At 38.8% G+C, this 20,268-nt stretch overlaps 1 long non-coding RNA gene across 1 annotated transcript in view; it reads left to right on the top strand.

Moving 5' to 3' along the window:
- The first annotated feature begins 3,112 nt into the window (after positions 1-3,112).
- LOC120221641 overlaps positions 3,113-20,268 on the top strand; it is a 33,550-nt gene continuing 16,394 nt past the window's right edge. The window contains exons 1-2 of the long non-coding RNA XR_005525853.1: positions 3,113-3,175; positions 9,143-9,221. This is a non-coding gene — a long non-coding RNA (uncharacterized LOC120221641). The remainder of the gene's footprint in view (positions 3,176-9,142; positions 9,222-20,268) is intronic.

The raw sequence follows: 20,268 nt of genomic DNA, 5'->3' as shown, positions 1-20,268 counted from the left end.
TTATGGGTACATTTCTGTGTTTTTGGTTCCATTGATCTATGTGCCTGTTTTTGTGCCAGTACCACACTGTCTTGATCACTGCAAGTTTGTAATATAGTTTGAAATCCAGAATTGTGATGTTTCCATCTTTGCATTCCCTGTCAAAATACCACCAGCATTTCCCACAGAGCTAGGACAAACATTCCTGAAATGTGTATGGAACCACAAAAGACTCTGAATAGCCAGAGCAGTTTTGAAAAAGAAAAGTAAAGCTGGAGGCATCGAAATATAAAGTTCTCTTTAAACCTATATAATGTGTGATAATAGAGATTTAGAAAACATAAATAAGGCTATGATTAGACACATAAACTCACTCTTCATTTTATAGGAGGATTTATTTTCAGAATGTTTGTATTTTCTCTTCAGTGCATTTTAATTGTAATTTGACTTACTTTTTTATGTAATGTTGTGCTTTTTAAAGCAATGTGTATCTCCATTTACTCTTGATTATAATATAAATATTTGAAATAACAGAGAAAAATAATTTGTGTTTGTAATGTATGGATCATGGAAGCAATTGGAAAAAAATGTACTGAATTTAAAAAATTCTAAGGGTATCCCTTCTGTTAAACCATTCATCCATCCACCCAACCCAGTAACCCATTCACTATTTCAAGTCAAGAGTTATTATTTTTTCCTAAAGTTATACTGATATTGAGTACAACAAACTTAAAAATTAATCTTGAGTATTGAAAATTCTAAGATATTGTCTAGTTGTTTCTCCACTTTTCTCAAAAATAAAATTTGGATTGCCCATATACTTATACTTGCGGTAAACCATCAGATAACACAACAGATTATTTCTTTTTGGTTCATTTTCAGGTATAAATCTGAATTTTAGTGTTTGCCTGAAATGAGTGTTACTCTCCAAATATTTCAAACCTCTTTCAAATAAATTATTCTTGTATGCCTACTACTTGGACCTCAAATATTTTGTAACCCATTTGATACATTTCACCGTATTTACCTAAGAAAAACTTCTAAACATCTGAACCACTTATAAGGATGTCTGGCTTTTTGGACATCAACTTGGTACAAAACAACAGTTTGTTACAAAAGATGTAAGTGAATTAGAAATGGATAATATTTCTGTGAATAAATATAGTTAAAGGTTTAAAAGCTTGCAGTAAAATATGCACTAAAACCAAATGGCTGAACAGTTAGCCTAGGAGCTATAACTAACCTTAAATAGGTTAGGATTCCCTTCCAAGTCAATCTCAAAGTGTTTGGTGGGTTACTCATATCTGTTTAGCCACATATTCAGTCAGTGTTTGTGACTAACTGGAACTGTCAGACAGAGTTAGAGTACCTGACACACACGTGAAAGAAAGTGTGCTTTAAGCCACCTCATCATAGCTTCGACATACCAACCATGACAGTTAGGAATCACTTTAATTTTTCTGCTATAAATGTACACTTGTTGCATCCAGTAACTGCTTTCATTGAATCTATAGGATAGGCATTATTGGGTCACATCCAGCGTTTGCTCAATTATGAACCAACAAACTAAATTCAGAAGTAGGTCTGATGTTTGAGATCCAGAAGAGGGCAGTAGGACACAGTGATTAAATCCCACTCCACCAGTCACTACAACAATGGTTGCTAACAACTACTCAGCGTTAGATCTAACACTTACCTTCCCTTTGGCATACCATGAGCATGATGTAGCTAAGAAAAGAAACTAACCCTTCTGCATCCCTACTATATGTCAAGCACTAACTAGGTATTGTTCATATGTGTTAAGTCATAACAGTCTTGAGAGGTAGCTGCCATATTATTACCATTTGTATTAATGAGAAAATCAATGCTCAGAGAGCTTAAGCAAGTTGCCTGAGGTCACACAACAAGTAATAGAACCAAAATGAAAGTCCAGATCTGACTGCATAGGTTCTGTTTAACCCTATTAGAATTCGATTACTGACCCCATTATTTATAAACTTAACGACCTTGGTCAGGCAAGTAATTAAACTGTTTAGAGCTTCCTTTCCTTTCCTTTCCTTTCCTTTCCTTTCCTTTCCTTTCCTTTCCTTTCCTTTCCTTTCCTTTCCTTTCCTTTCCTTTCCTTTCCTTTCCTTTCCTTTCCTTTCCTTTCCTTTCCTTTCCTTTCCTTTCTTTTCCTTTCCTTTCCTTCTTTCATTGTTTTCTTTCTTTTGTTCTTTCTTTCTTTCTTGTACACATAATACACATGAACACGTGGGGGAGGGGCAGAGGGAAAGAGAGACTGAGAGTCTTAAGCAGGCTTTCTACTCAGCATGGTGCTGGACATGCAGTTCAATCTCCATGGCTATAAGATCATAACCTGAACCCAAGTCAAGAGTTGGATACTTAACTGACTGAGCCACCAGGTGCCCCATAATGTTTTAAAGTAGAATAAAAAGTTACAGAAAATTAAATCTAGAAGGGAAACAAGAGCCTATCCAACACTTACAGATGATGAAAAGGCCCAGAGTGTTTCAGTGACTTGGAGACTATCAGAAAGCTTGATAGTGATGGACACTAGAACTCAGGATTGACAACTTTTTTTCAGCTTTATTCTCTCTTCTCTCTGTGTCATTTGCTAGAGATATAGACACATGGAGATTTTCATGATGCTGCTGCTGATGAGGGTGAAGATAACAATAAATATGCCTGAAGAAATTATAGAAGTTATTTTATTTTATAAGGAATTTATTTCATTAGGAAGTTCTGCTTCCCTGGCTCTGTTCATGAGGGAGGCCACTATAAGGCTAAGACTGAGTGAGATTTGCCCAAGACTGCTGATTGATAGGAGGGTGGGAAGGGCACAATTAAGATACTCTTCAAATGGGAAATGTGAAAATGTGGAGCCCAATCAATATGAATGTTAGATTTATTTGTTTCAATCAGTTTTACTGGTTTTTTCAAATCTATGATGGAGAATCTGACCACTTGGAAACAGTAGAGATTGATCTAATGTAGCAGTGATTCCTTTGAGAAAATTTTGTGTTATCAGCCATATTTTATCCCATTTCTTCTAACTTCCTCTTTTCTGAGTTTGGTATAATCCTAGTCCTCACAGTACGTTCATTGGGATTCCAGTTAGAGAAAGAGAAAAGGAAAAAAGAAAAAAAAAGGAAGAATTGGGAGAAGAAATGCTTCAGTATCCATCACTAAGAGGGTAAGAGGCCCAAACACCTTGTATATGTGTTTGAAGAATCCCCTAGGTTTCATTGGACTGTGGATTTATGGACTGTAGCTAGGAAAGCTGATCATCATTTATATAGATATAGAGCCTTTCTACTTAAAATACTTGTAATCAGAGCTAATGGTTTTCCTAATTTACCTAAAGGTAGCTTTATGTGTTAAAATTGTTTGAAAATAGAGGTTTCTAGTAGTTTAAATGGTCTTTCCCCTGGCTCACCTTAGGGATAGTTTCCCAGATCCCATTCATGTCTCTTATTTCATCAGATCCTTGGGGCTTTTCCTTTCCCTTGCAGTGCTAGAAAAAGAACTTCTCAGAGGTCTGGAGAAAGGCAGCTCAGGTGGTGAACCATGAATACACATTGCAGGAGCGATAGCACTGTCTTGGGGGCTGAAGGAAAGGGCAGTGATGTTTTGCTTCCAAACTCAGCATTGGAACACCTGCATTGTTCACTGACCATTAGTCATGTAGTACATCTTCCAGTTTTCTGTTATCACTGGCCAAAGCTTACATTTTCTTTGTGTTTTGTGATTATATATCTTATCTCCATTATAGGAATGCCCAACCTCAACTCACACTCAGGATCTAGAACAGTGCCCTAAATGCAAGGTTATGATACTTACTGATCATTTTGAATGACCCTCTGAATAGGACAAAAGTTCTGACTTCTGTCCAGTCTATATGGAATGATTGGAAAGGTGGATTTTGGGAAGTGAACTTTAAAGAAATAGGGGAAAAAACAGTGGTTTAGTAATGTAATCTGGTATCTCTGGATGCAGAGTATAGCATATTAACAAATGACAATATTACCTGTGAAGTGCTGAAATAATTCCTGATATGTTGCCTGCTGAAAGGCAGCAAAGTGTGAGACAGCACTGCTAATGGTATGGGAGATGAGAGATGATAGGTTCTGGAGTGTGCTTATTCTACGTTGTATAGAGGGCCTGCAGCCTCAGGACACTATTATTTAAGCATGATAGATGTTTGATGTAAGTTATAATAATTTCATCTCCTACAGCATTCCTGGAAGACAGTTGATAGGACACACACACACACACACACACACACACACACACACACAGCAGAGCCTTTAGTTATCCATGAGGATATTATAATTTTAGATGTTAGAATGACTACAGAAAAAAAATAATAAGGTTTGAGAGAGAAATTATCACAATAAGTATTACAAGGCTTGTATTGTCTATGATAACAAATAAGGAGCTGTTGCTCCTTAAAACACGATCAGTTGTATAAAAGGTTAACATGGTCAATAGTATTTAATACAGGTTGGTGGTGTGTTGAGTTATGAGAAGAACAAAGGTCTGACTTTGCCATTTGTACAGTAGGTCCAATGATGGATATTCAGAATATCTTGTGTCTCATCATTCTGTAACACCACTATCATTTTTATCATAAAAGAATTATGTTACTCCATATATGAAAAATGCATTCTTGAACCACTGTGAATTAGTTTTTAATGTACTGTGACCTTGGATTGCCCTGGGATATTAATGCTAAATGATTACTTCTGAATGCTTTTTGAATAGCTGCATAGTGCAATTAAATGTGCAATACATCATAGATGACATAGCTAAATGCCTCTTCTGGTCAAGGAACCCAAAGAGGTCTTGGGAATGATGGTAATTCTGCATTGTTGAGGATGGGAGAGAAAAGGATCTCTTGTTAGTAGAGAAATAAGTACATACTGAGTGGATGATAACCTTTTCCTGGGGTTAGTCAATGGGAAATAAATTTTTGATTAAGAACAGTAAAGGAAGATGATTTTTCATCACTGCCAAAGTAGTGTCCCATTATATCTGCCAAATGTGCAAAGTGAATAATTATCATTAGTCTTTCTGAGTGACAAGTTGCCAAACAGTATGCCTGAATATGTGTGTGCACATGTATGTGTGCACGTGTGTGTGTGTGTGTGTGTGTGTGTGAATGTAGAGATGTAGATAAAGAAATAAAGAATTTGGTTCATATTCTAGCCATCTTTCTAGAATGGGCTTTTATTCAATTACCGCTTGCCTCAGTGTGGAATCTCATAAATCTTGCACTTAATCAAATCCTTTTTTTATCAAATTATTGGGCCTGGGGAAATATGACAGATGAAAGGGTGGTGTGGAAAAGCCAAGATGAAGTAGAGGGCCTTTTACCTATTGGTCAGTAGTTTAAATCCAACCTTGTTGGCTGGTGGCTGAGGGTGGTCACTGTCCTGCTGGTTGTGGGCTGGTGGCCAGAGCCCGGTTGTCAGCTGACTCCACAGTCTTCAGAAGAGCCTGGAATTTTGGGCCCCTGGTGGGAACTGGGCTCAGTTCTCTAGCAGACACTCTTTGTCTTTAGGTGACAGGAGCTACTCTGTGAACAGGCTGCTGCCGAAAGGCCCAGCACTAATGCGGTTGGCTGAGTGATCTGGGATTTGAAACTTTGAACCTTTGAGCTTGATCAACAAAGAGAACTTTTTACTAAGGCAGAACTCACTGAATTTCTCTTTAACTGGTGACATTTTAAAAAGGAAACATTAATAGGGATTTTGGTTCTGTCTCATGAAAATGAGCCACAGTTGTGCAGACCAGTCTAAGTTCAGACCTCAGCCCCAAGTGTATCACCTTTCCCAGGGCCAGCCTTACCATGGCCTCTTGTGAGACCTACTTGAGGTGCTGGGTCAATACCAAGGTGCTCCATTAAGCCCCTTGCAGAGATCCCCTGGGGCTTTATGGCCTCAATGTGCCCAGAGATAGAAAGGGCTTGGGTTCCCTATTCCTAAACTCCCATTCCTGCACCTGCAATTGGAGACCTTGCTTGCTGTTTGAAGAATGTGACCTTGTATTTTGTCTGTCTATCTATCTATCTATCTATCTATCTATCTATCTATCTATCATCTATCTATGAAATAAAGAGCACAAGCAGGGGAAAGGGGCAGAGGAGGAGGAGAGAGAGAATATTAAGCAGGCTTCAGCTTGGCATGGAGCTGGATGCAGGGCTCGATCCCATGACCCTGGGATCATGACCGGAGCCAAAATCAGTCAAATGCTCAATTGACTGAGCCATCCAGGCACCCCTGTGACTTTGTATTTTATTTTATTTTATTTTACTTTTTTTAATGTTTATTTATTTTATTATTATTTTTTTTTACAAATAGTTTATTGTCAAATTAGTTTCCACATAACACCCAGTGCTCATCCCCACAAGTGTCTTTGTATTTTAAATGCTAGTGTTTGGGGGATAATAGCACCAGCCTAGATGTACTAATACTTTTTTTTTCTAGAATGATACTGATATAAATTAAATATAAACATATTAGTGCCTATATCTCAACTGATTGACTTCTTGGATGAGCCTTCCAGGACGTTTCTATGAGTGTACATGTACAGCTTCTATTACTGAGTTTGGCATTCTGTTGCTGGTTTATTCATAGAAATTTGCATTTTGTAATTATTTATTTGCTTATATATTTATCATGTAGGCTGCCAGTTCCTTGAGGCAAGGATTTTGTTTTGTTCTTATGTACCCCACACCTAGAGAGTGCCTTCTACATAATGGGCAGTCAATAAACATTTTGGGGACGAATGAATGAATGAACACATTTCTTAGGAACATATTTACATGTATGAGTGGAGAAAGGGGCCTAGAAAGAGGAAAAGGGTAGGCGAATAATTTTATAACTAATAAAGTTATGAGTTTGGAACTTAATTACAAAAGATACAATGTGAATGCAAAAAAAAAAATTCAAAGATCTTCATTGAGGCAGAGTTGAATCAGAAAAGCTTTGGTGCTTCCTTGCTGGCTTTGCAGTTCACCAGTTTTGAGCTAATTTCCTTCTTAAATGTTTTTGAAAAGCTTTATTTCATTCATATTTCAGAGCAGCAAATAGGTCCTGTCTCAGTTCAGACTCAGTTCAGTTTCTCACCTGGATTGTAGCAAGAGCTTCCTAACTAACTTCCCTGATCCAAAAGAGGAGCCAACCCCTCTCACATGCTTCCTCCTTAGAGCTGCCAAGGAAATCTTTCCAAAAGGCAGACCTGACCCATGCTATGTCCCAGATTTCTGATTGGCTGTAGGACAAAAGCCAAATCTCTTTTTCTTTTTTGATGTTTATTTATCTTTGAGAGAAGTGGGTGCAGAGAGCGAGTGGGAGAGAGAATCCTGAGCAGACTGTGTTGTCAGCACAGAGCCTGATTTGGGGCTCGAACCCACAAATCACAGATCATAACCTAAGTCGAAATCGAGAGTCGGATGCCCAACTGACTGAGCCACCCAGCTGTCCCCAGACTTAGTGTGGCCTGCAAGGCCTTTCTCAATCTTCCTTCCTCTGTTGTCCCACCATCCTGTCTATCAGTTCATTTTTGTTTGTTTTTTATGCTTACTCTACCTCTCACTTTACTACTTAGACTCTACTTCTCACATTTGGCCCTAATACTCCTGCCTAGAAACATTGCTTCTACCTGTATTGCCTTAGCCAAAGCAAGCCCTAAGTGGAGATATATTGTATTCTCATGGGAGAGAGTGGCAGTAATTATTGTGAACAGTGACGTAGCCTATCACATTTCCCCCATTGTACCACAAACTCCTGGAGGGCAGGAAGGTTGGTGTTCTCACAATCCTGGAACCTGGCCAGATCATATTACTTGTTTTCCTTGAAGTGAAGAGCAGAGGTGGTATGTTTCAGAAATAATGAAGACTTATTTGGAATATCATACTCTTTTTGTTTTTTTGTCATCAGTTATATTTCCGTTTGTGTGATCTAATTACTTAAAAGCCCTTATTATTTTTTCCCAGTTAAATATTTAATGCTTGATATTCATTTGAATGTGTTAATTGGTTGCTTGCTACAGAACTCTAGTCAACAGAGGTATGTCCTATTCCCCCAACGAATCTTGACCCATTTCTCGATGCTAGCTCTCTACTTCCTTCTCCACAGTAAATCCCATAGTTGGTACTGGAGGCCCTCTGTGATCTGGCACCAAATGATGGTGCTTGTGTTGACTTCCACATCTAGGCGCACTGAGCCTTGCCCCAAGGGTGTTGCATGCGTTTCCCCTTTAGTGTCTTTGCTCTGGTTATCTCCTCTGCCTGGGATGATCCTCTCTCCCAGCAGCATCAATTCAGCTCCTTCTCAGTCTTCACAACCTAGGTTAAGTACTCCTTCTCCCATAAAGTCTTCCTGGCACTTAGGGGATGTGATCCACACTTTCATGCCATGCTTTTTCTCTTCCTCCTCGGGCAACTCATTTGTTTTATCCTGTGAAGGAGGTTAGGACCACAGGATTTGTATAGTTAGAACAGAATTTGAACTGAGGCTCTGCCACTGAACTACTTCTCAAAACTGGGTTGAAATTCTTATCCTCTGAGTCTCAATTGCTTCATTTGTAAGTAGGGGGTAATAATAACTGTCTCATGGGATATGTTTGATAAGTTATGTAAAGTGATTTATCACCATCCCTGACATGTAGGAAGTGTACAACTAATGAAAGTCATTATCTGATAGAGTTATGTACTACTGGGTAGGATTTCTTTGCTTCACCCTTCTATCTCCCTCAGTGACATTGCACAGAGTAAAATGAAGATATTTGTTGAGTGAATTAATGCATAGTAGAATGATGCTAGAGAGATGGCCACAAGGCTCACTTTTCAGTGAAATTCATTACACCAGACAGTCTTGGTTATTTTCCCTGAGGTTGAGGTTGCCTAAGTTTTTAATGGGTTAGGTCTAGTGGTGGGGGTCCCAGATCTAGTGATAGGGCAGGGAGAGATGCAAACTGTTCCAAAAACACTTGAGAGGTGTCCCCTGGTGGAGGATCAAAGAAAGTGGAACAAAAATTCTCCTAACATATTTATAATAAAAAAATTACTGTCCAGAGACCCAGATAAAACCCTTTTATGTATCATCCCAACAGTTTACTAAACGTATCTTATTTCTTCTTCCTTTCATTATGGCAGACTGAACAAATAACCACTTCAAAGACTGCGTCTAAAATTTGCACCGTAAATCCCTGACATTGCAAACATTTATTGAATGGTAAGTAGCAACTACAGAGCAATCATTTACCTGATTAGGAGAATGCTGTTTGGAGAAATCACAAGCTGTATATTTCAGGAATCTTGTAATACATCAATGTTTTCAAATAAATACAATTTCTCTTCTATAAGCTGTAAATAATATCACAGTTGATTTAAAAGCACTATATTTATTTAACTCTTCAAACAGTGACTATTTTAAATCAAGCTCAGTGCCACTCCTTTTTTAAATTGGCAATGTTGTCGAATTTTTGGATTCCTGTTCCCCAGTGAGGACAGCTGTAGGAACTGCCTGAGTACCAGCAGAGGAGTCCAGGTGTTAATGAAGCTGGAAGCCTCCACTCCATGCCAGAGTGGGGCTCAAACCCAGGGGTTGTCCTCCGTACATAGATAACTTAATCTTGGGACAAACTTTGTAGTGAATCAGGTTCTTTCGTGTGTGTTTCCTGTTGCCATTGTAACAAATTACTAGAGACTGAGTGGCTTAATACAACACAAGTATATTCTCTTGTAGTTCTGAAAATGAGTCTTATGGGGGCTAAAATCAAAGTGTCACCTGGGCTCGGTCCCATCTGGAGGCTCTACGGGAGACTGTTTCCTGCTTCTTCCAGTTCTAGCCAGGCTCCGGACTGCTTCTGTAGCCACACTGTCTTCCCCTCTACTGTAGTCAAAATTCCTTCCATCTCCTTATTATAATGACATTCATGATTGCATTCAGGACTTGCCCCGATAGTCTAGGATAATCTCCCTGTCTCAAAAATTCTTCAGTTAACCACATCTGCCAAGTCTCTTTGCCATAGAGTGTAATAGTCACAGTTTCTGGGGATTAGGACAGGGATATCTGGGGGTGCCGTTACTCTGCCTACCACGCCTTGCCTTTCAAAAGCTTTTCTGTATATAGACGATCGTATTGACTTTTTAAAAACAAAGAATAAAGTACTGGCTTTCCCAGAGGGAAAAGTAAGGCATTTCAAAAGGCTGTATATACAGGTTGCGGGATGAGGAGTAGGTTGGGAAGATTCTTTTTTTGCCTGAAGCATGGCTCAGTTTGGTTACAAACAGCAGTTTGTCCCTGTCATTGGGTGAGTTTGTGTTTGTTTCTATATCCAAATGCAAGTGATGAAAACCCATGGATATGATTTTGAAGAATGAGAACCATCATAGGATTCGCTTCATCTTGCACAAAATAGGTGTGTAGGCGCTTAGTGGTCTAATCAAGTATCGGCATAATCCTTCCACTGTTCCACCTATAGCCACTGTGTAATCCTAGGGGCTGAGGGTCACACTGCAAACCTAATAAATGGCTGTTCAAAGTGGAATTGATTTTAAATCTGCTTGAAATTAGAAATGGAAAAATTCATCTCCGCCTTCTCCAATTATTGTATCTTTCTTTATAACTCTGGGTAGAGAACAGTTTAAACCTTAATTCTGATGGTCCTTAATTTTATGAGTTTCATTAAAACCCTTGAGAGTCATTTAATTTTATGGAGTTCAATGTTAATATCAAAATGCATTCCCTCTAAAATAGATTTTTACCTTGTATTATAGAGATTGAGCCTCCATTTTTAACACATATGTTCTTAGTGCTTATGCAAATTTCACTACTTATCTTTAAAATTGGCATATCATTGTTATTGTTATTATTATTATTGTGTATTGACCAAGTTGAATGCCTCATTCTCAAGGGATTGCTGTCAGAGTTATATAACACAAGAACAATGGGTGAATGTTGTTCATTTTAAATGTGAAATTATAAATCAATTACAGTGGTGGCTAAAACCCCTTCATGACATGCCACAATTTACTTCCAATGACATTTAAACCTATCTCACATGCTGAACAATCTGTAATAAATTATGATTTTTTTTTTGCTTCTGAAATGAAGCTATAATTATGACAGTTGAATTCTTGTTCTGGGAAATAAGGTGGCATTTAATTCCTTGAGAACAAATGACACTCACAAAAGAACAGTTAATTATTCTCAGCTGCAAAGGAAGGGAGGAGGGGAGAGAAAAATTATGAAAAAGAACATGGTAGCACTTTATGTGAAGTATCTATTAACTAATCCTTAACTAAAGCTGAACTACAATTGAACTTCTGGGGCTGCCCCTGGGCCTAGGTAACACTTTTCATTATTTCAGTTCTCCATAAAACCCAAACAGAAGGAATTAGCAACCTGAAAAGTTCTCTATTCCTTGACAAATATTCTCCCAATCAGCCTTGACTCCAAGAATGTAGGTCTACCCAGTAACCCAGTTAAATCAGACTTGGGCGGTTGGGGCGTGGGGAGTTGCATGGTATCAGTTTTCAATTACAGCTGTCCTAATAAAGGTCTTTAACTGCTGTAGTCATTCAATCAATATTGCAAATAAAGATAAAGGAAAGCATTGTACACCCCCCCCAACCCGAATTTTTTATGTTGTTTGTTTCTAGTTCAAACAGCAACTATACTTCTATTGGCTTTCCTCCGATAGCCCTTTCCTGTTCATTCTGGCAAGAAGCCCCAGTGCAATCGAATATGCCAGCAAACACGAGGCCACTCTTCAGAGCCAGTCCTGACACCATCAGCTGTGATGTTAGCAGCCTGCTATTAGAGACGCCTCTTTCTTTGACTTCCCTTTCTTCCTTGGGAGGAATAGATACTCCAGAGAAGGACCCTGCTGAGTGGAATTCCCCATTTTGACTGCAATTAGGGATTGTGACTTGATTGATTTGGGGGCTCTCTGAAATGTAGCAGGATCAACACAGTTGCACACAAAACAAGGCATAATCCACTGGGTTAAATTAACGTTAAATCAGAGATGATTGGATTAATTGCTATTACATTTTATCTTCTGTGCACATGTGCTGTTGGCAGGCTTTCAGAGCCTTTTTAAAATTAGCTTAGAACTGGATGGAAATGGTACAGGTGCAAATGATTTGTGCACTGGGTCTTTCAAGTACACAGTGGGCTCATAAGAAGGTGCATTTTTTTCCAAATCATATTTTGGATGTGATTTACGAAAACTGCACTGAGAATAAACTTGGCATCACTATACAGGAGCTATGGATGTGTTAAATGGCAAAAGGACCCTGTTGGCTAGAAGATAACTTGGAAAGTGGATCTCCTTTGTACTGTGGCCTTGGCACTGTACCTCTCTTCAGTTTCTTTCCCCTACATGCTTTTCTGCCCTCATGGGAGTCTGTAGGGTCCTGGAGACTGATGCATCCAAGCACTTAGTGTGACATTTGATATCCCGGAATATATTCTTCAAAAGCCCCATCCTTTCAACAAATTTTCAAGATAAAATGGTGACATAATGGCTGTTAACAGGATGAATCTGTTTAACAGAAATAGTGTGGAATATGCAATTGAAATATGGAATGATCAGGTTAGGGACACAAAGCAAAGATAGTCAAAGGCTAGTATCTTTTTTTTTTTTTTAATATTTTTATTTATTTCTAGAAGAGAGAGAGAGAGACAGAGAGACAGAGAGACAGAGTGAGCAGGGGAGGGTCAGAGAGAGAGGGAGTCACAGACTGAAACAGGCTCCAGGCTCTGAGCTGGCAGTCAGCACAGAGCCCGACGCGGGGCTCGAAACCATGAACCGTGAGATCATGACCTAAGCGAAAGTCGGATGCTTAACCGACTAAGCCACCCAGGGGCCCCAAGCTAGTATCTTTTTATGTGCTCATGTGGCCATCAGCCAGTGGCTCAGGCTTGCTGCCAGGCTGACGGTGTGAAAACCTACTAAACCACTTGGAAGAAAGGGTTATGTTTTTATGTTTGAGGAAATGGGGGTGAATCAACAGCTCCTTTTTAAGACCATGGTGTGCACAGCACTATAAAACAGGTATTGTGGAAGAGAGAAAGATTTCATTTCTGGGGCTGATCGTATTTTGGATCAATACAAATAAATGAGTAAGAGCATGATATCTTCTCTTCCTTGACCTGCTAAGCTTTGCCAGCAATACCAGGCCCATGAGAGCAAGCAGTGACTATTGACGGGGTTTTCCCCTCCTGTGCAGAATTCCTTCTTGGGTCTTTTGCATATTAAGCATTTGCTTCTATCAGCATGCCTGACCCGAGCATCCTGGCTTCTCCTATCGCTTTGTCATCCCTGTCACTGGCCCTCTTCAGACTGGTGCCTTTTGCACTTGCGCTGGCTTCTCGAATCTGTCTTTGCTTTGCCCCTTGTCTTTGTTACTCTTCATGCATACTTGTCTCCCTGCTTCTCCAGGCAATGTCAGTTCCCAAAAGAAAGGGTGTGATGATACATACAAATGTCCAAATGTAACAATTGGGAACTTGGCTCACAAAATTATTTCAACTTACTACATATACATACATACATACATATATATATGTATATGCATATATCACCTTTTAATTTATTCTAAGTTCACAATTGCCAATAGTTACACTGAAAAGAAAGTTTCCTTCCCATCCATGACCTGACCGCTGGTATTCCAATTCCCCATTTCAGAGACAGCCACTGTTTCTGGGTTTTATATTTTACCCATTCTTCTAGAAATATATACATTTATAAACACACATGCATATATGACATACCTCATCCTTACACACAAAGCAAATGATGACATCTCTGCTCTCTTTTATATTTCCTGCTTACTGTTTGCTTAAATGGATTTTGGAGATTGTCCCATATTTGTGCACATAGGGATGCCTTATTCCTTTAAAGTTTCTGTCATGTCCCTGGATGTGTCATAATTTATTGAGCCAGTCATCAACTGATGAGCACTTACTCTGGTTTTCAGTTTTTTGATTTCATAAGTCATGCTTGCACCTAATTTTTAATATGCTTAGGCATTTGCATTGTATCTACAAAACAAAATTATTAGAAATAAGGTTTTATGGATATATCACAAAACTTCAATAATACACACTTAAGAAAGGTGAATAAGTCATTGCTAGTGGAACGCCCATAGAACCACTGCTTGGGTCAAAAAAAGACTTGCTGGGGCACCAGGGTAGCTCAGTTGGTTGAGCGTCCAACTTTGGCTCAAGTCATGATCTCTCAGTTCATGAGTTTGAGCCTGACATCGTTGGGTTCTGTGCTAACAGCTCAGAGCCTGGAGCCTGCTTTGGATTCTGTGTCTCCCTCTCTCTCTGCCCCTCCCTGACTCTCTCTCTGAAAAATAAATAAACATTAAAAAAAAAAAGCGACTTGCCACCACCTGAAAGAGCCCATTCCTGGCGGCTTCCATTTCTTACCTGTTTCCTTCTTCCACTTGCATTACGTATTAGTTTTTATTGCTTTTGCACTTTGTGTAATTGACTTACACAGTGCTATAACCTGCATGTTTGTGTCCCCTACAAATTCACAGGTTGACATCTAACTTCCAATGTGATGGTGTTAGGAGGTGGGGCCTATGGGAGGTTGTGAGGTCACCAGACTGGTGCCTGCATGATGGGATTAGTGCCTTTATAAAAGAGACCTTGGGGAGGCCTCTCACTCCATCTCCCATGTGAATATAGTTGAGAAGATTGCCTTGTATGAACCAAGAAGAGAGCCCTCGCCAGACACTGAATGTTCCAGCACCTTTCCAGATTCCAGAACTGTGAGAAATAAATATTGTGCAAGATGTTCAGGCTATGCTATTCTGTTATAGCCGCTGGCATGGACTAAGACACACACAGTGTGCGGGGTTTGGGTCTGGCTTTTTTACTCATTGTATTTGTGAAGGCTCTCCATGTTGTTTCATTGTCTCATTGTAATTGGAGATTTTTATTGATATATATTACTTCATTGAATGAATACATCACAATTCATTTATCTATTCTTCTGCTAGTGGACATTTGGGTTCTTTGGCTGTTTAGAATAATGTGGCTAGGCATACGCTATTGTGGGGTACACACATACCCTAGGAGTGGGTTGTAGTATCATGGATTCCATGTACGGTAAATTCTGGTATGTAATGCCAACATGTTTCCGCAAACCATATTCATATTGGCATGCATAAGAATTCTTATTGCTCCACGTTCTTTCAAATATAGATAATGGCATTTTATTTTTAGGCATTCTACTAATTGCATAGTGATATATCATTGGGGTTTTAATTTCTATTTTGCTGATTATTAAAGTGGTCTTGGATATGTTTCCTTATTAAAATATTCTCTTTGTGAAGTATCTGTCAAAGTCTCTAACCCATTTTTCTTTCAGGCTATAAAGAGCTCTTAGAGCATTTTATATATTCTTGATACAAGCCTTTTGATATATATGTATGTATATATAACATTTTCTCCCAATCTATGGATTGCTTTTCCACTTTCTTAATGTTATCTTTTTGTGAAAAAATTTCCTAGTTTTTTTCTTAATAGTTTATTGTCAATTTAGTTTCCATATAACACCCAGTGCTCATCTCCCACAAGTGCCCTCCTCCATGCCCATCACCCTCCTCCCCCTCTCCCCCATACCCATCAGCCCTCAGTTTGTTCTCAGCATTCAAGAGTCTCTCACGGTTTGCCTTCCTCCCTCTCCCCAACCATTTTTCCCCTTCTTCTCCCCCATGGTCCTCCATTAAGTTCCTCCTAATCCTCCTATACGTGCGAACATATGGTATCTTTCCTTCTCTGCCTGACTCACTTCGCTCAGCATAGCACCCTCAAGTTCTATCCATGTTGCTACAAATGGCCATATTTCATTCTTTCTCATTGCCATGTAGTATTCCATTGTATAGATAAACCACATCTTCTTGATCCGTTGATGGACACTTAGGCTCTTTCCATGTTTTGGCTATTGACGAGAGTGCTGCTATGAACATTGGGGTACATGTGCCCCTATGCATCAGCACTCCTGTATCCCTTGGGTAAATTCCTAGCAGTGCTATTGCCAGGTCATAGGGGAGTTCTATTAATTTTTTGAGGAACCTCCACACTGTATTCCAGAGGGGCTACACCATTTTACATTCCCACCAACAGTGTAGGAGGGTGCCCATTTCTCCACATCCTTGCCAGCATCTAGAGTCCTCTGACTTGCTCATTTTAGCCACTCTGACTGGCGTGAGGTGGTATCTCAGTGTGGTTTTGATTTGTATTTCCTTGATGATGAGGGATGCTGAGCATCGTTTCTTGTGTCTGTTGGCCATCTGGATGTCCTCTTTGGAGAAGTGTCTGTTCATGTCTTCTGCCCATTTCTTCACTGGATTCTTTGTTTTTCAGGGTGTGGGGTTTGGTGAGTTCCTTATAGATTTTGGATACTAGCTCTTTATCTGATATGTCATTTGCAACTATCTTTTCCCATTCCGTTGGTTGCCTATTAGTTTTATTTATTGTTTCCTTTGTGATGCAGAAGGTTTTTTATCTTGATGGGGTCCCAATAGTTCATTTTTGCTCTTGATTCCCTTGCCTTTGGGGATGTGTCACGTAAGAAATTTCTGCGGTGGAGGTTAAGGAGGTTGTTTCGTGCTTTCTCCTCTAGGGTTTTGATGGCTTCCTGTCTCACATTCAGGTCTTTTATCCATTTTGATTTTATTTTTGTGTATGGTGTGAGAAAGTGATCTAGTTTCATTCTTCTTCATGTTACTGTCCAGTTCTCCCAGCACCATCTGTTAAAGAGGCTGTCTTTTTTCCATTGGATACTTCCCTGCTTTGTCAAAGATTAGTTGGCCATACATTTGTGGATCGAATTCTGAGTTCTCAGTTCTATTCCATTGGTCTATGTGTCTGTTTTTGTGCCAATACCATACTGTCTTGATGACTACAGCTTTGTAGTTGAGGCTAAAGTCTGGGATTGTGATGCCTCCCACTTTGGTTTTCTTCTTCAATATTACTTTGGCTATTCAGAGTCTTTTGTGGTTCCATACAAATTTTAGGATAGTTTGTTCTAGTTTTGAGAAGAATGCTGGTGCAATTTTGATTGGGATTGCATTGAATGTGTAGATTGCTTTGGGTAGTAATGTCATTTTAACAATATTTATTCTTCCAATCCATGAGCATAGAATGTTTTTCCATTTCTTTGTGTCTTTTTCAACTTCCTTCATAAGTTTTCTATAGTTTTCATCATACAGATCTCCTATATCTTTGGTTAGGTTTATTCATAGGTATTTTATGGTTTTCTGTGCAATTGTGAATGGGGTCAGTTTCTTGATTTCTCTTTCTTTTGCTTCATTATTGGTGTATAAAAATGCAACCAATTTCTGTATGTTGATTTTGTACCCTGCTACTTTGCTGAATTCATGGATCAGTTCTAGTAGGCTTCTGGTGGAGTCTGTTGGGTTTTCTATGTAGAGTATCATGTCGTCCGCAAAAAGTGAAAGTCTGACTTCTTCTTTGCCAATTCTGATGCCTTTTATTTCCTTTTGTTGTCTGATTGCTATGTTCAACAACAGTGGTGAGAGTGGACATCCCTGTCGTGTTCCTGATCTCAGGGGGAAAGCTCTCAGTTTTTCCCCATTGAGGATGATGGTAGCTGAGGGCTTCTTGTAGATGGCTTTTATGATGTTTAAGTAAGTTCCTTCTATCTCGACTTTCTCGAGGGTCTTTATTAAGAAGGATATGCTGTATTTTGTCCAATGCTTTTTCTGCATCTATCGACAGGATCATATGGATTTTATCTTTTCTTTTGTTAATGTGATGTATCACATTGAATGTTGAACCAGACTTGTAACCCAGGAATGAATCCCACTTGATCATGGTGGATAATTCTTTTTATGTGCTCTTGAATTCTATTTGCAAGTATCTTGTTGAGGATTTTTGCATCCATATTCATCAAGGATATTAGCCTGTAGTTCTCTTTTTTTGCTGGGTCTCTGTCTGGCATGTGAATCAAAGTGAAGCTGGCTTTGTAAAATGAGTCTGGAAGTTTTCCTTCGATTTCAATTTTTTGGAATAGCTTGAGAAGAATGGGTATTAATTCTGCTTTAAATGTCTGGTAGAATTCCCCTGGGAAGCCATCTGGCACAAGGCTCTTATTTGTTGGGAGATTTTTGATAACTGTTTCAATTTCTTCACTAGTTATGGGTCTGTTCAGATTTTCTATCTCTTCTCATGTGAATTTTGGTAGTGAGTGTGTGTTTAGGAAATTGTCCATTTATTCTAAGTTGTCTAGTTTGTTGGCATGTAATTTTTCATAGTATTCCCTGATAATTGCTCATATTTCTGAGGGGTTGGTTGTAATAAGTCCATTTTCATTTATGATTTTATCTATTTGAGTGCTCTCTCTTTTCTTTTTGAGAAGCCTGGCTAGAGGTTTGTCAATTTTGTTTATTTTTTCAAAAAACCAACTCTTGGTTTCATTAATCTGTTCAACTGGGTTTTTTGTTTGTTTGTTTATTTCTATATTGTTTATTTATGCCCTGATTTTTATTATTTCTCTTCTCCTACTGGGCTTGGGATGCTCTTGTTGCTCTCCTTCTAGTTCCTTTAGGTACACTGTTAGATTTTGTTGCGCTTTTTCTAATTTCTTGAAATAGAAAAAGTCCTGGAGTGCAATGTACTTTCCTCTTAGGCCTGCCTTTGCCGCATCCCATAGAGTTTGGATTGTTGTATTTTCATTTTCATTTGTTTCCATATATTGTTTAATTTCTTTTCTCATTGCCTGATTGACTCATTTGTTCTTTAGTAGGGTGTTCTTTACCCTCCATGTTTTTGGAGGTTTTCCAGACTTCTTCCTATGATTGATTTCAAGTTTCATAGCACTGTGATCTGAAAGTAGCATGGTATGATCTCAATTCTTTTATATTTATTGAGGGCTGCTTTATGTCCCAGTATGTGATCTATCTTGGAGAATGTGCCATGCACACTTGAGAAGAAAATGAATTCCATGGCCTCGGGATGTAGAGTTCTAAATATACCTGTCAGATCCATCTGGTCCAATGTCTCATTCAAGTCCATTGTTTCTTTAGTGATTTTCTGTCTAGTTGATCTATCCATTGCTGTATGTGGAGTATTAAATTCTCCTGCTATTAACACATTTTTTCCCCATAAGATTGTTTCTGTTTGTGATTAATTGTTGTATGTATTTAGGTGCTTCCATATTCGGTGCATAGACATTTATAATTGTTAACTCTTCCTGATGGATAGACCCTGTAATTATTATATAATAAGGCATCCCTTGTTACTGCCTTTACTTTAAAGTCCAGTTTGTCTGATATAAGTACAGGTACTCCAGCTTTCTTTTGACTTCCAGTAGCATGATAGATATTTCTCCATCCTCTTACTTTCAATCTAAAGGTGTTCGTGAGTCTAAAATGAGTTTCTTGTAGGCAGCAAATAGATGGATTTTGTTTTTTTATACATTCTGCTACCCTATGTCTTTTGAAGTGTCTTTTGAATCCTACAAAGGGCACAATGACTCTAAACCCATATTTTTCAATAATGGGTTTCAAATCATAGAGTTCCCCTTAGGATTTCTTGTAGGGCTGGTTTAGTGGTGATGAATTCTTTCAATTTTTGTTTATTTGGAAAGACTTTTATCTCTCCTTCTATTCTGAATGACAGGCTTGCTGGATAGAGGATTCTTGGCTGCATATATTTTCTGTTCATCACATGGAAGATTTCCTGCCATTCCTTTCTGGCCTGCCAAGTTTCAGTAGATTGGTCTGTCACCACTCTGATAGGTTTCCCTTTGTATATTAGGGCCCGTTTATCCCTAGCTGCTTTCAGAATTCTCTCTTTGTCCTTATATTTTGCCAGTTTCACTATGACATGTCATGCAGAAGAACGATTCAAGTTACATATGAGAGGAGTTCTCTGTGCCTCTTGGATTTCAACGTCTTTTCATTCTCCAGATTGGGGAAGTTCTCTACTACAATTTGCTCAAGGACTCCTTCAGCACCTTTCCCTCTCTCTTCCTCTTCTGGAACTCCTATGATATGGATATTGTTCTGTTTGATTGTGTCGCTGAGCTCTCACACTCTCCTTTCATGTTCCTGGATCAACTTATCTCTCTTTTTCTCAGCTTCCTCTTTTTCTATAATTGTGTTTTTTAAATCACTTATTCTTCTTTCTGCCTCTTCAGTCCATGCATTGGACACCTCCATTTTATCATGCATCTCATTTATAGCATTTTTTAATTCATCAAAACTATTTTCAAGATCCATAGTCT

This window comes from Hyaena hyaena, unplaced genomic scaffold (assembly GCF_003009895.1).
Source record: "Hyaena hyaena isolate Hyena2069 unplaced genomic scaffold, ASM300989v1 scaffold_794, whole genome shotgun sequence".
In the NCBI taxonomy this organism is placed as follows: domain Eukaryota; kingdom Metazoa; phylum Chordata; class Mammalia; order Carnivora; family Hyaenidae; genus Hyaena; species Hyaena hyaena.
This window is presented reverse-complemented; position numbering and strand designations above follow the sequence as displayed.